Genomic DNA, 18,856 nt, shown 5'->3' with positions numbered 1-18,856 from the left:
AAAATTACCCCAGGCACCCCAAAACCCATACCCATGCTGAACCATACATTCCCCTCTGGCACCCCATAACCCATATCCACCCTGAACCCTAAAATAGCCCCCTGACATTCCAAAACCCATACCTGCCATAAACCCTAAAATTACCCCTGGCACTATAAAACACATACCCACGCTGAACCCTAAAATTAATCCCATGGCACCCCAAAACCCATACCCACTCTGAACCTTAAAATTACCCCAGGCACCCCAAAACCCATACCCATGCTGAACCATAGATTCCCCTGTGGCACCCCATAACCCATATCCACCCTGAACCCTAAAATAGCCCCCTGACATTCCAAAACCCATACCTGCCCTAAACCCTAAAATTACCCCTGGCACTATAAAACACATACCCACGCTGAACCCTAAAATTAATTCCATGGCACCCCAAAACCCACACCCACCCTGAACCTTAACATTACCCCTGGCACCCCAAAACCCATACCCATGCTGAACCATAAATTCCCCCCGGCATCCCATAACCCATACCAACCCTGAACCATAATTCCCCCCTGAAACCCCATAACCCATACCCACCCTAAACCCTAAAATTGCCCCCTGACACCCCAAAACCCACACCTGCCCTGAACCCTAAAATTACCCCTGGCACACCAAAACACATACCCACACTGAACCCTAAAATGTTCCCTGGCACCCCATAACCCATACCCACCCTGAACCCTAAAATAGCCCCCTGACATCCCAAAACCCACACCTGCCCTGAACCCTAAAATTACCCCTGGCACACCAAAACACATACCCACGCTGAACCCTAAAATGTCCCCTGGCACCCCAAAACCCATACTCACCTTGAACCCTAAAATTGCCCCCTGGAACCTCAAAACCCATACCCGCTCAGAACCCTAAAATTACCCCCTGGCACCCCAATCCGTAACCCACCCTGAACCATAAAAGTACTCACTGGCACCCTAAAACCCACACCCAACCTGAACTCTAAAATTACCCACTACCACCACAAAAAAAAATGAACACTACAAACTTACACTACATTTGCATATTTGGAGGGGACTGTCCTCTTTGACGTTTCTATGTATGTAAGTCAAGAACAACATCCAAAGTAACCTAGACATGCAGGCAGTAGGTAATGCTGTACTGAAAAATGCATTAAAGTTACTGGGACTTACATAAATAAAAAACTGCTGCCTGCTCCTCTGATACTATACTGTGGAGGCTGGCTGATCAGCAGCACTGTGTCCTGGCATCCAGTCCCTCGAAGGTCTCAGAGTATTTTTATTTATTTATTTATTTATTTATGCAATTTTATATAGCGCGGACTTTACCCGAAGGTGTCAGAGCGCTTCACAATAGGAACAGAAAAGATACAAACTGAGAACATTACACGAGCAACAGATTGCAGAGGCATACATTACGTTACATACGGTAAAGTGATAATTGTGAGCAACCAAGAATACATGAGGTAGTAAAAATTGTGAGAAACCAAAAATACATGAGGTAGACAAGGTAATTGTGACACTTGTGAGCAAACAAAATACATGAGGTAGTAAAAATGTGGGCTACCAAAAATACATGAGGTAGTAAAAAGTGCACAGGAGGAAAAAGTGACAAGTGTGCAGGCTACAAGAGAAGTAGATAGGTGGGGGTCAAATGGCTCCTGGATTCTCCTTGCCTGGGCCTCCTCTGCTTCTTCCCTGGTGCCCTTGGATGCGAAAATAGAAAGATCCATGGCCCTGTTCACCATTTATCTGGTGAGCAGCGCCTTGGATGTGAATTCCATCCAAGTACACAGACAGCAGGGGCAAAGGGATGGCCAGTGCAGGTGATGCTTTTCCTTTGTAAATTAATTCCTGCTGGCGTCATAGCCCAGGGGTTGCTGTCTGCGCACTTGTATGAAATACACATCTATACAAGTGCACAGACAGCACCCCATGGGCTATGACGCCAGCAGAAATTCCTTTACAAAGGAAAAGCATCACCTTAACTGGCCAGCCCTTTCCCCCTGCTGTGCACTTCACACCCCATGCTCACAAGCGATCAAGTGCTTAGGTGAAATCCCTGCCTTCAGGCAAGGATTTCACCTCGCGGCGCCACCGTAGAGGAAAACAAGAGGTGGGGGCAGGAGGTCACTCACTGAAGCAGAGGCTGGCTGGCTCGGGCTGCTGGGCCTCTCAGAAAGCATTAAAAAAATCATTCTCCGATCGGATGCTATCTTGCACCATTTCAGTGCGTGTAATCTTAGCCCGGGCAGAGGAGGCGACGGGGGGGGGGGCTGAAGCCCGGTGAGCCCAATGGGTGTTGCGCGCCTGACTAGGATATCATGCGAGGAGAAAAAGACTAGATTGTATATGTGGTCATTTATAGCAGATCACATGATGTTCGCCAACTTTAGTGACGAAATGATGCCGCAAAAAAGCAGGAAAACTGATTGGTTATCTTCACTAAATATCCTATGCGAATAAAAGCTAGACTGTTAATGCACCAATTATATGAAAGTCAATATTTTGACTAAATCAAAGTTACTATAAACAGAAATACTTCAATACTTTTAATGCATTTCAACCAGTTCAAATAGGGGAGTCAGAATATTGGCTCTAGTTATCAGAAAATAATGATCGTCCTAATGATCGGGCCAACAACCCAGGCTTGGATCTACTTCCTTGTTATATCTATTATAAAACTGTGTAATAGTAAATCCACATGTATAATTATCTCCTAAATAAATCAATATTACTAAGTATGATCATCTACTATTAACTTTCTATTTATTACACAGGTGTCGCGATCTACCTTTATTTATATTGCCATATTAAGGTCTGATAGACGATAGTTAAAAACTATCTATTTTATTCGATCTAAATGCAGAGCATTTTTATCTAAAAAGACACATTCTAATTAGTCTATTTCTTATTTATTTGGAAACCAACAATCTACTGTGGTAATACATTATCGCATGAATGAATGTTCTAAATATCTTGGGGGAGTTACTCACATATCAAATAGATGGTCGCTGGAATCAATTTTCTACTGTAATTTAAAGCTATTGATTATCTAACTCTAGAAAACAATATCAATAGACTGTTCGGAATTCAAATTATTTTAAGATAATGGCGTTTTCCCTGGGTAGGTCGTTATTCAGACCGCATTTAAAGGTGTTCAAAGAGAAGATCCAATAAACATCTCTCTTTTTGCAGATTTTCTAAAATTCGCCAACATATATCTTCTGATTTGTGATTGAAGTCAATATAGTGTTTAACTGTGGGTGCCATACGTTTAGCTGTTCTAAAACAAGAGCGATGTTCTGTCAGTCTTGTTTGAATGGCTCTGGAATGGATGTCTCTCCAACATAACCTAATTGGCAAGGGCAGAAAACTAAATAAATGACATTCTGAGTTTTACAATTCCGAAGTGAAGAGCACCTATCAATAGATTCGTTTTGGTGCGACACATGTAGTCATTACGGCCCGCTTATGTATTTAATAAATTACGAGGTTTGCCTTCCACGCAACTTTTTGTCCCTACTTAGAATTTAATCTTCTTTTAATACGGTAAGTTTGGATAAACATTGTAGACATTGCTGCATTAAATACAGTGGTATGCAACAGCACCTAGATACGATAATAGTTTTCAACATAAATACGCGCTATGAGTGATAATTCTTTAGCCACACTTCCCTAATCAAATCAGTTTTAAGAAAGCTAGCAAGCAGGTGTGCATTATTTTAGTAAAATCTTCTAATGTGGTAGGTTTGGATAAATATTGTAGAAAGTGCTGCATTAAATATAGTGGTATCCAACAGCAGGTATATACAATAATAGTTTTTAACATAAATACGTGCTATGAATAATAATTATTTAGCCACATTTCCCCAATCAAATCCATTTTTTTAAAAAAAGCTAGCAGGTGTGCATTAATTTAATAAAAAAGATGATTACTAAACAGGAAGAATTTGAGTGAATTTTTTAAAAATATACACTTACCGGAAGATGAAATAAAAAATATTTATAAAACACCTTTGACATGGTATAAATCAATAGGTCTAGTCTAATATGAATTTTGGTTCTTCTCTCTCGATTTATTTTACAAAGATATCTTATGTAGCAACTGCAGACAGAATAATCGGCGACTTTTAAAAGTAGGTTAATAACTTTCACCTGCTATAACAATTGACAGAAATAACGAATGCTACTTATGTACTAATTATACATATGTTCTATTGCAGAGGGAAAATTCCTATGTATTGGACCCAATATCGTGCTGAACAATAGCAGACATTGCAAAAAGTAAGTTAATATAGTATAATATAAATATAACCAGTTTCATAAGTTTGAGAAAGGGTCTATCTAATGCTACTCTGTCTACACTTTGCTGTATATTCTTTTTTCTTCTGTATTGAATTGCTGCACTTTATATTCTATTTCTGTTACTGTGGTGTCAGAGTGAAGGCATGTGTATTATTAAAAAATCTAAATTGATTGTCAACAAGAAAAGATATTAGAATTAAGAAAATGAGTTCTCAGTGTACTTTTAATTTTTTTCATATTTCATGGCATTTCCTGACAAAGGCTCTACTGGCGCGTGTCAAAGATTTCATTTCTGCCACTCTTGATTTTAATTTAATTTGCATTTTTTAGGTCAACTATGTATGGAGAAAATAAAACATTATTAACACAAAAAATGTATAATGTAATGCCATCAATTTGATTTTTTTTTAACAAGAAATTGTTTTAAGATTAATTTGATATTGGTCTGTTGTAATTAAAATAATTTTTTTGAATACCATATTTGTCAGTTACACTTAGCTCTTATCTTGTAATATTTGTATTTAATTTTAATTTAATTTTATTTGTTTTATTGTGATAGCTTGTATATTGCTTAGGAACGTTATTCTCAATTGCAATGATTGTTTATGTACAGGAAGGTCCCCCTTCTCGCACATAAACAATCATTTAAAAAAAATGCGGTTTTGCAACTTCTGTGTGTGCTGCATTAAGTTCCAAAAAAGGTATTTAAAGATTGTGTATGTGCAGGAAGGGAGACCTTCCTGCACATAAACAATCTTCCCCTGCATGCAGACACTCTTGCACCATGGTGCAAGGATGCCTGCATTGGCACTAGGCTGCTATGTGTAGTGCCAGTGCAGGGGGAAATCCAGGTCTGCATCACATTCTTGTAAATATGGTGCAGCCCTGTGTTTCTGAAGTGGCGGAGAGAGGTGTTATGCCAGGAAGGGAACTGCCTCTCTCCACCACTTCCCTTGCACATATGCCACTTAGTGCACTGTTTTTATGAATGTACATAAGGACAACTGAAGTAGGCATGGGCGAAACTGCAAATAGTATTCTTTGTCAACTAATATTGTGACAATCTTTATAATTAATTTTCGTAAAGGTAAAATGAGAGCAGATGAGATACAGTGGTATAATAAACTTATAAACTGGTGCAGAAGCGGCTTTTTAAAAATATGCAGACTCTTGCTTAGAGACAAATTAGTTGAGATTATGTAAATTATGCACAGAGAGGGTAAATGAGTCATGAAATAATGATTATGAATGTGGTTTAGAGACTCAAGCCCTGCTGAAATGGACTTCTTGTCCTGGAGCACACTGTGGCCTAGTCTAGCTCTCGTAGGGTCCTATTAATTTTGTTCTTATTAATAGATTTCAGTGGGCCCGAGCCTCTCTTAATAAAATAATACAGTTTTGAATCGTTGTTGGAATAATTGTTTTAATGAATATGCGAAGTTGTTTTGAGTTCCTCAGAGAAATCGGGCTCAAAGTATATAGAACTACTACAAGAATCACACCAGTTTTTGATTTTTTAGTTATAGACTGTTATTTTTAAGTATGGGCTAGAGACTACTGTAGCTGTTTCATCAACACATTGTCACTTTAGTTCAGTCCACAGAGGAGCATGGGTCTGAGATAGGGTCAATCTCCTTCAGTCATTGACTTGTAGGATTAGTCAGTCACATTTTGTTTCAGCCCAAAGGACCATAATGTGATGTTTAGCTTGTTTGGTAGTTTGAGTGGAAACATTTGGTCTTCTTACAGTCTATTTTCACATCTGTAGCAGAAAGCCGCTGCCAAGCAAAAGAGTTTGCATCAGTCTATGAGCTTCTCTGGTATACATTCATCCTTTTGAGTGTTACTCTGCTGCTCAGAGTGATCATAGCTTCTACTCTACCACACCCCCTTCTGAGCAGTGCTGCCCACAGAGATCCTGGTTCCTGCTGCTCCTCCTCTAATGTACCCTCAATGTTAGCAGGGTACACAGTGTTTTTGCTTCTGCTTTGCCAAAGCCTTTTCTTTTTATTGCAGAGTGCTCTTCAAACACTCTGAATGGTAATGTGTATCAAAGGATATACAGTGCATTTGAAAAACCTTTTGATAGCTTGACAAAGTAGTGGTTCACTATTACCACCACCATTATCATTACCCCTACCACCACTACCATTACCACCATCACCATGAGTGCTACCATTACAGGCAACACTATTACCATGACCTTCCCTACCACCATTATCACCACCACATTGTCACCTCCTGCATTACATCACCATTAAGACCACAGCTGTTACTACTACCAACACAATTACTCTCACCACAATTACCACCGCCACAATCTACACCATCATTAGTAAAACCATTACCAATACTACAACCATTATCAGCACCCCTACAACATCACTGCTACCATTTCAATTACCTCCCTTAACTCGACCACCATCACCACCTTCACTACCACCATCAATATTCCCACCTAATCTATTAAAACTAATGGTATTACCAGTAGCATTACCACCACAGCCAACTCCATTATCACCATCACCAACATAACCATCATTACCTTTACCATCACCACTACTCCAACCACTATAATTACCACAATTGTGACCACCACCATTAGCATCAATGCCATTGCCTCATCCGCCATTGTCATCAACACTATTGCCACCATCACCACCACTACCTGCACCATTACCACCACCATCATCAGCATTATCACTGCCAACACACCTTTACCATGGCCAGGACCAACACTAGCACAATTAGCATTACTATCAGCATACCAACATTACTATCATCATCAATACTACCACAATTACCACAAAGTATTACTACCATTACCACCATCACTACCATTACAGCCACCACCGTTACCACCACCACCATTAACAACACTACCATTGCCACCATTACAGCTATCTTTATCATCACCACCATTACAGCACTACTATCATTACCACCACTGCCATTATCATCATTGCCACTACAATTCATGCCACTATTGTTACAACATTACCATTATTATCACCATTACTACCAGCACCACCAATGCAATTAACATCACTACTGCCACACCACTTTTACCAACATCACCACTGTTGTCACCATTACCGTAAGCACCACTATTAGTCCCACCATTACAATCATTGCTAGTTCCTTCATTACCACCACCACTATTACCATCATTACCACCATCAATATTACCAACACCGTTCGCCCCAACTATCACAGTTATCACCACCACTTCCATAAAAACCATGACTATCACTACCATCATCACAACTATCAACACCATTGCCACTAATACTATCACCACCACCACTATCACAACTATCACCAACTCCACGACTGTCACCAGCACCACTAATATATCATCTTCACCAATATTACAACCACCAATTCCACTGGCAACACTATCACCACTACTACCATCCTCACCACCACTACATGCATCACCTGAATCACCATTACTACCAGCATTACCACCACTGCAAGTTTCATGTGTGCTTGTGTGTGAGAAAAAAAGAAAAATGTGTGTTTGAAAATGTGTGAAATGGTGATATTGACACATGTGTGAGGGACATTGTGTGATTGCGATCAGTAAAAAAATCAAGACCTTTTGCCACAACCACTGCCTATTGTAACATGGACTACTTCGTTTTTTATCAATAACTTCCTATTTGGACTTTTTTTGTATGCTATTAGAATGAGAATGGAAAATATAAGGTTGGTTAGTGGTCCATATTTTTTCTATTTTGTCACAGAGTGGAGTGAGTATTTTCAAGAGAAACATTGGCTCGGGTAAATTAGCTTGCCATTTGAGCTTGCATGATAGTTATTGACAGTTATATGAAAAGGCATGTAAGATAAAGCTGGGGAACCAGTTTGCAGCCTCATGATCTTTGCCAATGATTGTATATACAGTGCTGAAAAGACAGCTGTAACGCATTTAATTGCTGTAAATTGGGCATGATTTAGAGACGGATGGCAATAAAAAAATACCTTGATCTCTGGCGGCAGTTGTAAAGCATCTTTTGTTGGAGTCAACTGGTAGAATGACCTTAGCCATAGTGATAGTATACCATAGGTAAATCTACTGAAGGAAAATACTACAACTGAGGCCATGCCACCTCCTCCTCAATCTGAAGGAGTTTCTCTTATTAGCCAATTCAAACTGAAGACCATGGCATTTGGAATCCAACAGCGGATTCCTTTCCCGCATCCCCCAGACCCCTCTCACCTCATCCTCCCCCTTTCTTTTGCAATTTAACGTCTTATGTTCCTTTTCGTCTGCACCAACTGCAAAATGGTATTTGTTAAACATTTTCATAACCTGAACTTCTCAGGCTTGCTTTATGAATGTCCTCTCCATAAGATATTATGCCAACAATTTATTACAGCTGTATTTTCAAGTGTTTTTATTGATTGAAAACTTCTTATATGATTTTAAACAAAGAAAGGGTGCGTGTGTGGCACAATTCAGGGTTTTAAGTGGGCAGGGTCCCTTCAGGTCTCAGTATTTAAAAATAGGCAAAAGGCAATAGGCAACAATAGGCACTAAAATGGGTCCTGTCAAGTTCTATATACATGTCCTTTAATTTACAAGCAAACACACTGATCAGTTTTGGAACAATGAATTTGAAGAATGTTAAAGTAATCCATGTCAGAGTATTAATTACTGTTCATCTTTCACATGTTTTACTTAATCTTGCATTGTTTGATATTTCCAGGTTGATGTGCTTCCTATTTTTTCATGTAGCATATTTATCTTGTATTTTGTTGGTGTAGCATATTTCTTTTGCATAGTGGATAGTTTGAACTGAGTTGTCTCCAGATGTTTATAATGGGGCACCATTCGAGAGGGATGGAGTCGAACGTGAAGGCAATACCAGTTGCTCACAGTTCATGTGAATGGGTCAAAAATGTGTTCAGAATACATGGCCATCCAGTCCTTGGCCTCTCTGAAGAGCGCATTGAGCAGTGGCCACCTATTCCAGCTGTAAATTTGATTCTGTACAAATGTGTGTGAAGGAGGTACACAGTTGTCAAAATATTGACAAGCCGAAAGTAAAGAAAATGCAAGGCTTTCAGGTGTGTGGGTGCGTAGTGTGTGATGATGGTGAAGTGAAGGAGATGCGAGGAAGGGTATTCAGGAAAGAGTGAAAAAAAGTGCCAGAGAGACAGGCAATGAGATGTAAAATGTGGATGGAGGAGATATGCCAAGAAAAAAAAAAATGTTCTGGCTGGTTTTAAGTGTATGTCAGTTTTTGTGTTATAAATCAGGATGCAATAATAGAAAGCTCAGAGAGGCACCAAAATAATGATGGTGGCATGCTACAGAAAGCACAGGAATGTAGTTGACAAGCCACACTCCTATTTACATAGGCCACATGCCTTGTAGGGATCCACCCCCCACTCCCCACTTTTTCATTCCACTTAAAACCCTTGCACTAATAGACAAAAGTACTACTTTAGAGTCTGGTAAGTAGAGATAGTAGTTTAGCTGGTCAAAGCATTTCAGTGTGTGGCACTTGCCTCTAAGTTCCTAAAAGAACCCGCAGCTACCAAGCCATGCAACGCTGGTACATTTCTATTCTACAATTGATTTTCCCACCCAAGGTTTTCCTTAATTAGCAAATGCAAGCATCCTCGCGGTGCTGCCTTGAAGGATGTAATAAACAATGCAGGTTTCTCCTTCATGCCCAGGAGTCCAGGCAAGTTTGTGTTTCATTCCTGGCACACCGGGAGAAGATCTTTAGCTGCTGCGCGAGCAGGGACATTAGCATTCACCTCACACTCTCTTTAATTTTAAGAAGCTCCATTAATCTGCTGTCTTTGTTTCAGCCCTTAAATTATACCTCCCCTCTGAGATTTTGCTTCGCAGTTTTGGTACTAAACAATATCTATATCTTAGCGCGGAAATAAAGATCTGGATTCACTTTCAGTTTAACCTGATTCAAAACACATGTGAGGCTTTATTTATCCATTTTCTCTCGAAATGAAAGCCACAGTAGATCTTTTTTTGATTATATTGTCCCTGGGAGAGGCAGGAGTAATCCGAGATGGAGAAACTTAAATCACCGCATTCTAATTTACGGAAACAAAACTAATACCAAAAGAGGCTTTTTTTCTTCCCCATTTTCTTTATTGCAACGCTCCCCATTAAGCTGTCTACAGTCACAATTCATAACGATGAATAAATAAGGGAAAACGCTGCATCTTGTGCAGCGAATGAGGATTTACAATTCAAGGCAGGAACAATTTTTCCATGAAAACCAAAAGGGCTTGCCAGAGGCTTAAGTATTGTAGTCAGTCATTGAAATGCGCTTTTTGTGAAGGTTGGATTGTGCCACCCACATTCTTTAGCGTGTATGAGCACACTTAACGCCCTACTTTGTGAATTGGTTTCTGCTTGCCAATGTAGCCGCGTTGTCACAAAGGTTATTGTATAAGAGACTTGTCTTTGCAGAAAGATTTTACTTTCACTTCGGGAGATTTGCATGTCCTGTCTGCTTTTTGGGAGTCTGTCGCAGGCCCCTGCAGCATCTTCTTCTCCTTCCTGTGTAACTAAAATTTAATTTTCATGCAGCCTTCCTGATAGAGTCGCTGGACTCTGATGAATAGGCTGCCGCACCAAATATCTGCAGCCTATTTCCTTTTTTATGCATAGGTACTGAGATGGAAAATCCATGAGAGAAAATGGAATTTAATAGAAGAACATCACATGCAAAGGTACAGCAAATTTTCCATTACAATGCAGCAATGAATGTAAGCTGTTAACACAAAAACACGCATATAGACCTATAAATTAGTAAATGTTTTTTGCACAACTGCATTGGGCCTATTCACAAAGGCATTTTGAGTATGTAAAGTAGTATGTTGAAGTAATCAGCTACATACACTATATGCCTTTGTAAAGGAGCCACAAAATATCTGAAATTGGAAAAACGTGCCAATTCAAGGAATATTCATATACGAGTTGAACGTTTCAGGGCCGATTAACATAGGTATATAATTACTCCTGTAGTACTTCCCGTACTCATTAATGCTTTTAGGAGTTGCCCCCATACTTCCTATTGTCAACAATTCCCATGACTACTTAAATCCATTCCTAAAAATTGATACTTTGTCTCCATTACTATCAATTATTACATTAATTGAGATTTATTTATTCTATTTTATTTACCTTCTTTTTAGCAAATCAGCACGCTCACAACAAACCGGTCACTAGAGAGCAGAATTCACCCTCTTATAAATAACTTTGAGTATGACACTTCAGAAGAAAAACCAGGACAATGCCTCCAACATTGAAGATATGCAATTAAGTACTGAATTTAAAGCATGAGCTAAAAAGAAAAAATTAAGGTCTTATGATTTGAATTCCTATAAATAATAAATCATTACAAACCAAAGGAAAGAGAACAACAGATGTCAGAGTTAAAGAGCGAAGACAGAATGACTGGGGCTGTAGAGAACAACACTCAAATAGTACAGGAAGGCAGTGAGGGGAGATAGTAAAAGTAGTACTTGAAAACGAGTACAGGGCAGGAGGTGGGAAAGAAAAGATCATTAACAGACAGGAAAAGCAAGAGATCAAATGATAATAAAAACCAAAGTCTTACAGGTTAACCAAAGTATAGGAAAGGAGGTTAGAAATAAAGTGAATATGGAAAAAAAATTAGAACTTCACAATTGCAATATTGTTTCAGAAGGATCAGTGTGCAGTTGGGGAGAAGAAAGGGGACAAGGAGAAGTTGTTTTGGGTTTGGCTAATAAAACAGAGAGAGAGTAGGAGTAGTGGGGAGACAAGAAAAAGCTGATAAAAATCTTAACATACCCAATGAAACATGACAACGATGTCACAATATTTCTAAAATAAAAATCAAAGTCATTAACAACAGCATCATCAGAAACATGTCTCGGACAAGTTAAAATAAGAAGAGAGGGCACATGATTACATAAAGTGGCACACCAGGCCACCTCCTTGGAGAGGCCCTGGGCAGTACCCTGCCTTAGTACTGCCAAGCCGTATAGTACGGAAAGAACGCTAACTTCCGGCCGTTTATTGCATAACAGAAACGCGGAGCGCGATGTCTGACTGCTAAACTGTTAATGATGGACCGTCTTTTATATCGGACTTCGCTTTAATACAGCGTTCAGACAAGCCAGCATAGTGTAAGCCTTAAGCACTTGAATATGTGTATTAACGCACAACAGGCAGATCCAGGTAAAAAGTGAATGAAGTAGCTGGAAACCACATAAGCTAAACAAGTGAAAGCGTTCTCCTATTCATCTGTTAAAAATTTTAGATCCCACTCGGAAGAGGTATCATCTATATTCACCAACATGAACTTCAGGTTACACCGTGCCCCAGTGCCCTGATGATAATCCCGCAAGTCATCGCAGGGATTAGATCTCGTCGGCCTTTTCAATATATCTGTTACATAGGGCGTTTAATCAACTCTACGCTCCAAAATTAGGGTTCATAATGGTTTATGCACCCGGTAGGATTTAAGAAGAATTGCCCGTGCAGCTTCAAGGAACTCCATAAAGAAAAAACCTATTGCTAGGCGAATGGAGATCTTGTGTTTTTGAAATTGTGTTAGCTGGAGTAATACCTTCAGAATTGATTGGAAGAATTTAGTTTGCCATTTTTGTATTAATATTTTTTCACTGTATAATAATGGCACATTGCCTTAATAATGTAATTTGCAAAAAAATTACCTTTGGTGGATGCTAGATGTATTGATTCTCAGACAAAAATTTCAAATGTACTTTATATATGTCTTTAAAAAAACGTAAATGGTTGACATTGAACATATGAACCTTATGGTCATTGTTTCTTTTTCCGCATAAAATAAAAAAAGCGGTCAAATACACAAACCAGGTACTCTTTGTTTCATAAAACAGTATTGTTACTGGTCCATACCTGGTCTGTTAAGAACGAAACCCCCCCTGTGTCATAGCCGTATAAATTGGGCACCAGTAAATTGGTTGATTTAATTCACTGTAAGTATGTTGGCTATGGGGACTTCAATAGCTTTATTCGGTCGATGTTGACCATAAAACACATATAAAAATGACAATAGCAGCAAGAAAAAGGAGAAATTCACACGTATGTTAAAATATAATAATACAAAAGAGAAACTTCCAATTACGAATCAAGAAATGGTCGCAGGGTTCAGGCAAAGACCTCCCCTCGACTATGGGCACTTGTTTTACGTTATATGTTACCTTCATCCCCAAAACCAGAAGAATTTACTGTCTGAATGACTGCCGATAGGGAGGACGTAACAGTTCTCAAAGCCACTGGGAAGGTCTCCACCCTCAGTGTGATGGATAGCCCCTTCATTTTATTGTAAACATCATATTAAGACATGTTTCAGGAAGCGATTATAAAGTTACATTCAGGTGAAATAAACATAACATAAGGTCATCAGCTTTCAAAAGTGATTCACATTTCATGCCCTCTCAAAATGTCTGGTTCAGTACAGTTTTACCGAGGGGCAGCATTCAGAGGAGTTCGAACTGTCACCCAGATTCAGTTACTTGAACTATACCCTGAGATGGTTTAATCAAGATAATATGGATAAAACCAGTATTTTTCTCAGATGGGACAAAAAAGAGTCCTTAAGATTTGTACACGTTCAAATACACAACAATGAAGGTTTCAGGGCTGCTTATTTGTGTACAAAACCTACATACAGCTCCATTTTTAGAAGAATAATTCAAGTATCTGGACACAAAGTCAAAAATTTCCTGAGAAATATGTTCTCAGTAATTAAGATATGCTTATAATTTGAAATTCCCTGGGTTTAGCTTCTTTAAGATCTTTTGTAACAGCTTTATCACAGCAGGTTTCAAATAAAGATAGGCAAATCTGGCAATACAACTTGAATTTTGGCTTAATGTTTTGGTGCTTCAGTCAATCTGCAATCCATAGCAACTGTTAGCTTCAAACCTTATTCCTAAGTATTCAAAATGTAATACAATTTCCAGACAGGCCTCTTTTTGAATGATTAACCTTATTGTTGTGTATTACCACCATTTTCAGTTTTATCATCACAGTCTGGCTGAGAACGACCCATTACTTTAGGCAGAGTTGTCTTGACAATAATCATTAAGAGTTTGTTTCCCTCCGAAAAACGAAACCTTAGCAACTCCTCAATTTCTTCCGATGCTGAAACTTTTCCCTATGACATCAAATGTTTATATATCAGTGCCATTTTAGATTAATATGGGTTGCTCTTACTCAAAAGGATCACGTAGGTTTGATGAGTAAGAACCAAAAATCCTTTGGGGAAAGATGTAAACAAATGTGTGCACATTGGACACTGAGGGGCATATTCTCAAGACAATTATCGCCGCTTTAGCAGACGAAAAGCGACGATAATTCGATCGCAGTATTAACAAGGACAAGCTAACAGGCTTTAGCGTGTGTTTCCTTGTGTTAGCAACCGTTTCACTTATGCCTTGTATCTCATCGCTAATGAGATGCAAAGTAGGCGTTCCTCACATTCACTACATGGGAAAATATCGCTAACACAGCTTCGCACTATTTACAACAATGCCCCATACCCGCGTAGCAACAATGAAAATCGTGCTAAGACCCCATTAACCCTGGATTCTAACGTCAGAAAAATTTCTGACTTAGCTTTATTACCCTACGGGAGGTGGATGGTCAGGCTACGTCCACCATGGCTTATCATCAAGGAATTCCCTATCGCTAAAATGTTATCTTTGGATTACCAGTGATATTCCGGCATTTCGCTGCTATTGCTAGAATTTTTATCGCCTTGGAGATAGACGTTAATAATAACGCGCTATCTCAGTGATAAAATCCAGCGATAGCCGGCGATAACTAAAATCAGGCTAAGCGCGCTTAGCGATATTTGTCGCTGTCAGTTGATGATAATATGCCCCCAAATGCCTGCTACCTGCCCATTAGTTTGCAATGTGGTTTATGTATCAATAAGTTACATGGTAAAATGGCTAGTTAAGGGAGGTTGCAAATTCTCATTAATAAGGCAAGAGGCATTTTGCGTATCTCTGGGAATCACTGCGAATGCACTTAAGGAGGCCTGCAAGGGAAGCAGACCTCCATCCATGCTGTCATTTCTTGCTTAAAAACATTTGATTTTGAAAGTAGCCTTTGTCCTTCAAAGATACACGTGCTGCTTTTGTGAAACAAAATGCAATCCAGAAAAGCCACCATGTGGCATTCATTCATGGAAATGTGTTTGCCAAGGACAACAATGAACTCTCTCAACTCCCTTTTAACGTAGGTTTTAATGGAAAAAGCATTCTGTTTCTGTTGGACAAAGGCGCCGCCATCGATCTCATGACTGAGTCAGAATTCACAAAGCTACAAGGTAATCCTATTTTTCTGCCTGTGTCTGTCTGCAAATACATCTATCGCTCGACGAACCCCATTAAGTCTCCTGATTACTACTTCTACCTATTTACCCATGACTCACAGGTCGAAGAATTTGCTGTCCATGTAGTTTAATTTAGTGCAGCAGGCACTCAATGCTTGCAAAGGTTTTGTTCAGCAGTTAAAATGGGCCAGCCTCATGTGCTAGCTGATGGCCCATTTGACTATAACTATTGACTTGTTCAACTTAGTCCAGGGCCTCGGCAAGTTTAAACATTGCCAAATTCACTTACACACTAATGAACCACAAAGGCTCATCCTTTTAGGGATTTTCCTTTAAATATTCAGAAACAAGATGAAGAAGAGCAACCTATTCATATAAGATGTCATTGAGATTGTCAAAGGATCCATACAACTGATGTCACCTATATTACCTTTACCCAAGATTCAAGCAGGGGACACTTCGCACATGTATTGATGTGTGCCGACCAAACCTAGCCAACCAGAGAGAGACACTTGCTCCCAACACCCAGGACATGAGTCATTAGCTGAAGGGTACACATTTTTATCAGACGGTGAACTAAGGGTGTCAACAACTGTATTTGGATCCGTGCTCTTAGTACATTATCACATTAGCCACACATCTTGGTCTCTTCAGGTACAATCATCTCAGTTTGAACATCTCATCTGTAGCCGAAAATGTAAATAGCGGCTCAAGAGAATAGCTCAAGAAATTCCCAAGTGCTTGAATTATAGCACAAACATTCATTGGCAACACGTTGGAACATCTGTGAAGCTCTCTCTGAGGCAAACCTCTCACCCAATAAAAAGAAGTGTATTTCTGGGCAGACCTCTTTAAAATGTAATGGCCACAAAGTTTCACAGGAGGACATGCAACCTGATGCTGACAAAGTTGTGGCCCACATATCAATTCTTGTGCCTGACATTGTGTCCCCTCTAAGATTTTCTCAGGCATGGCCAGTTATTGCACCAGATACATACCTCACTTTGCATTCAAAGGCTCTCTCCTTGGAAAACTAAGAAAAGTATTGCTTACAAATGGTCAAAAAAATGTCAAGAAGCTTTGAAATCAATTTGATCAAGGATCTCTGATGCTCAAACACTGGTATACTTTGACCATGCTTTACACACGGAAATTGTTGTTGATGCAAGCCTGTAGATATTGATTCCATTCTAGCTCCGGAAGCTTCCAGCCTGGAAGCTCCATGTATGGTGATCCTCTAGCCCAGTAACAGCCTAATCAGCACTGAAAAGAAATGCACATTGAGAGTTTGGACATAGTGATGATTTCTGGTGATTTACATCTGTTCATCCTCAAGTTATTCACAGTCATAACAGATCATCAGGTTCATCTAGCGATATTCGATAACCCAAGATTAAAATCCCCACTTGAATTCTGAGATGGTACTTTAGATTAAAGGACTATCAATTCAAAACAATTCGTTAATTGTGGAAAGATCTGAATCCTGCGGATTTTGTCTGTTAATTTCCCCTCAATATTGGAAACATGATACTTTCTGTAGCTGAAAAAGTATTTCAGGTGCAAGATCAAATAACCTTGTCCAGCAGCTCTCAGCAAACAAGAAATTGTTAGAGCTTCACTTGCTATTTCGACTCGCAGTGCTGAATCAGGCGTAAATGATTCTGACTGATGGAGAGATCTTGAACAATGTTGGAAGAGACAGAAAGGTTGCCATCCCAAGCACTTAAAGGCATTTCGTAATGCCCAAGGTGAACTGCCTGCCTGTCATCAAAAAGGACCCATACTAAAAGACGTTTGACTTATGATTCCATTGGCACTACAGAAGCAGGTAGTAGAGCTTGCTCCTGAAGATCAATGTGAGATTACCACAATCAAAAGATTACTTCACCCGGAATTATGGTTTCTGTTTCTAGATTCGATGGTTGAAAAGATGCTCAAGAACTGCCAATTAAGCTATAGCCTGATGAAAAACAGCTCCCCAGAAACACTTAAGATGTTTCTCCTCGCTTCCGAAATCTGGAGTGAGATAGCAATTGATTTCTTTGGACCTATCTCCAAAGGAAAACACTAAATGAGTATCATGGATGACGTCTCTCATTTTTCAAAAGCCATGGCAGTCTCTAATTCATCCAAGAAGTAGTAATATTGGCCCTTAATATGATGCAATCACTGATAAAAAAAAGGTCCAGGATCACTGCCTACACAGACGAGCATATCAAAACCCAAAACACCGCACACATTTGCATAGTGAAATTTTGTGATTTGTCACTGCTAGACCGGTCAGCCTTAGGGTGGCCTTCTCCCAAACATTTTGCCTATTTAACTCCAATTTTTGCTGAAATTAGTTTTTGGTGGCCTGTGCACTTTTCCACTGCTACCCAGTGATAAAGGGCTTGTGCTCGATCCCCTAAACATGGTTTGATTGGCATAGACCTAATTACCATATTTAATTTACGTATGAGCCCCTTTTAGTGTGGTATACCATGTACCCAGGGCTGGAAATTGAAATGCTAACAGTGGGCCTGCAGCACTTACTGAGCCACCCACTTATGAAGCACCTTCAAACGTGTCCCAGGCTTGCCACTGCAGCCTAAATGCAGTTTTAAACTGCCTTGTCGACTTTGCATTTAAACCCTCTTGCCAAGCTTTAAATTCACCCCTTTTACATATAAATCACCCCTAAGTCAAGCCCTAGGTAGCCCACACGGCAGGGTGCTGTGTATTTAAAAAGTTGGACATGCACATTTAAGTTTTACATGTCCTGGTAGAGAAATACTCCTAAATTGGTTTTTCACTAGTGTGTAGGGTATTATCGAGAAACTATCACGTTTTATTATCGGGAGACAGATAGATATAAGGAGAAAAAATATTGTGGTACAAAAATTGTTTTTATAGGCAAGTAATGCCGGCATTAGGAATATTGTTGTTGTTATTATATTTTTCAATAATATAGTTGTAACAAATATCATTTTTTAATTATTTCAATGTGTTTTAGTTCACATAATATTTTTATGTTATTATGGCTTGTATAATTATTATTAATTTCTGTATATGTATTTGGTAATGTTACGTGATTTAGAATTTGTAATTTAATTGTTAGTAGTATTTATAATATTGCAGCGGGATGTTGGGTTTGTAGGGGAATAGAATGGGAAGTTGATTAAGTAATCA

This window comes from Lissotriton vulgaris, chromosome 7 (assembly GCF_964263255.1).
Source record: "Lissotriton vulgaris chromosome 7, aLisVul1.2, whole genome shotgun sequence".
NCBI lineage: Eukaryota > Metazoa > Chordata > Amphibia > Caudata > Salamandridae > Lissotriton > Lissotriton vulgaris.
Note: the sequence above shows the minus strand (reverse complement) of the source record.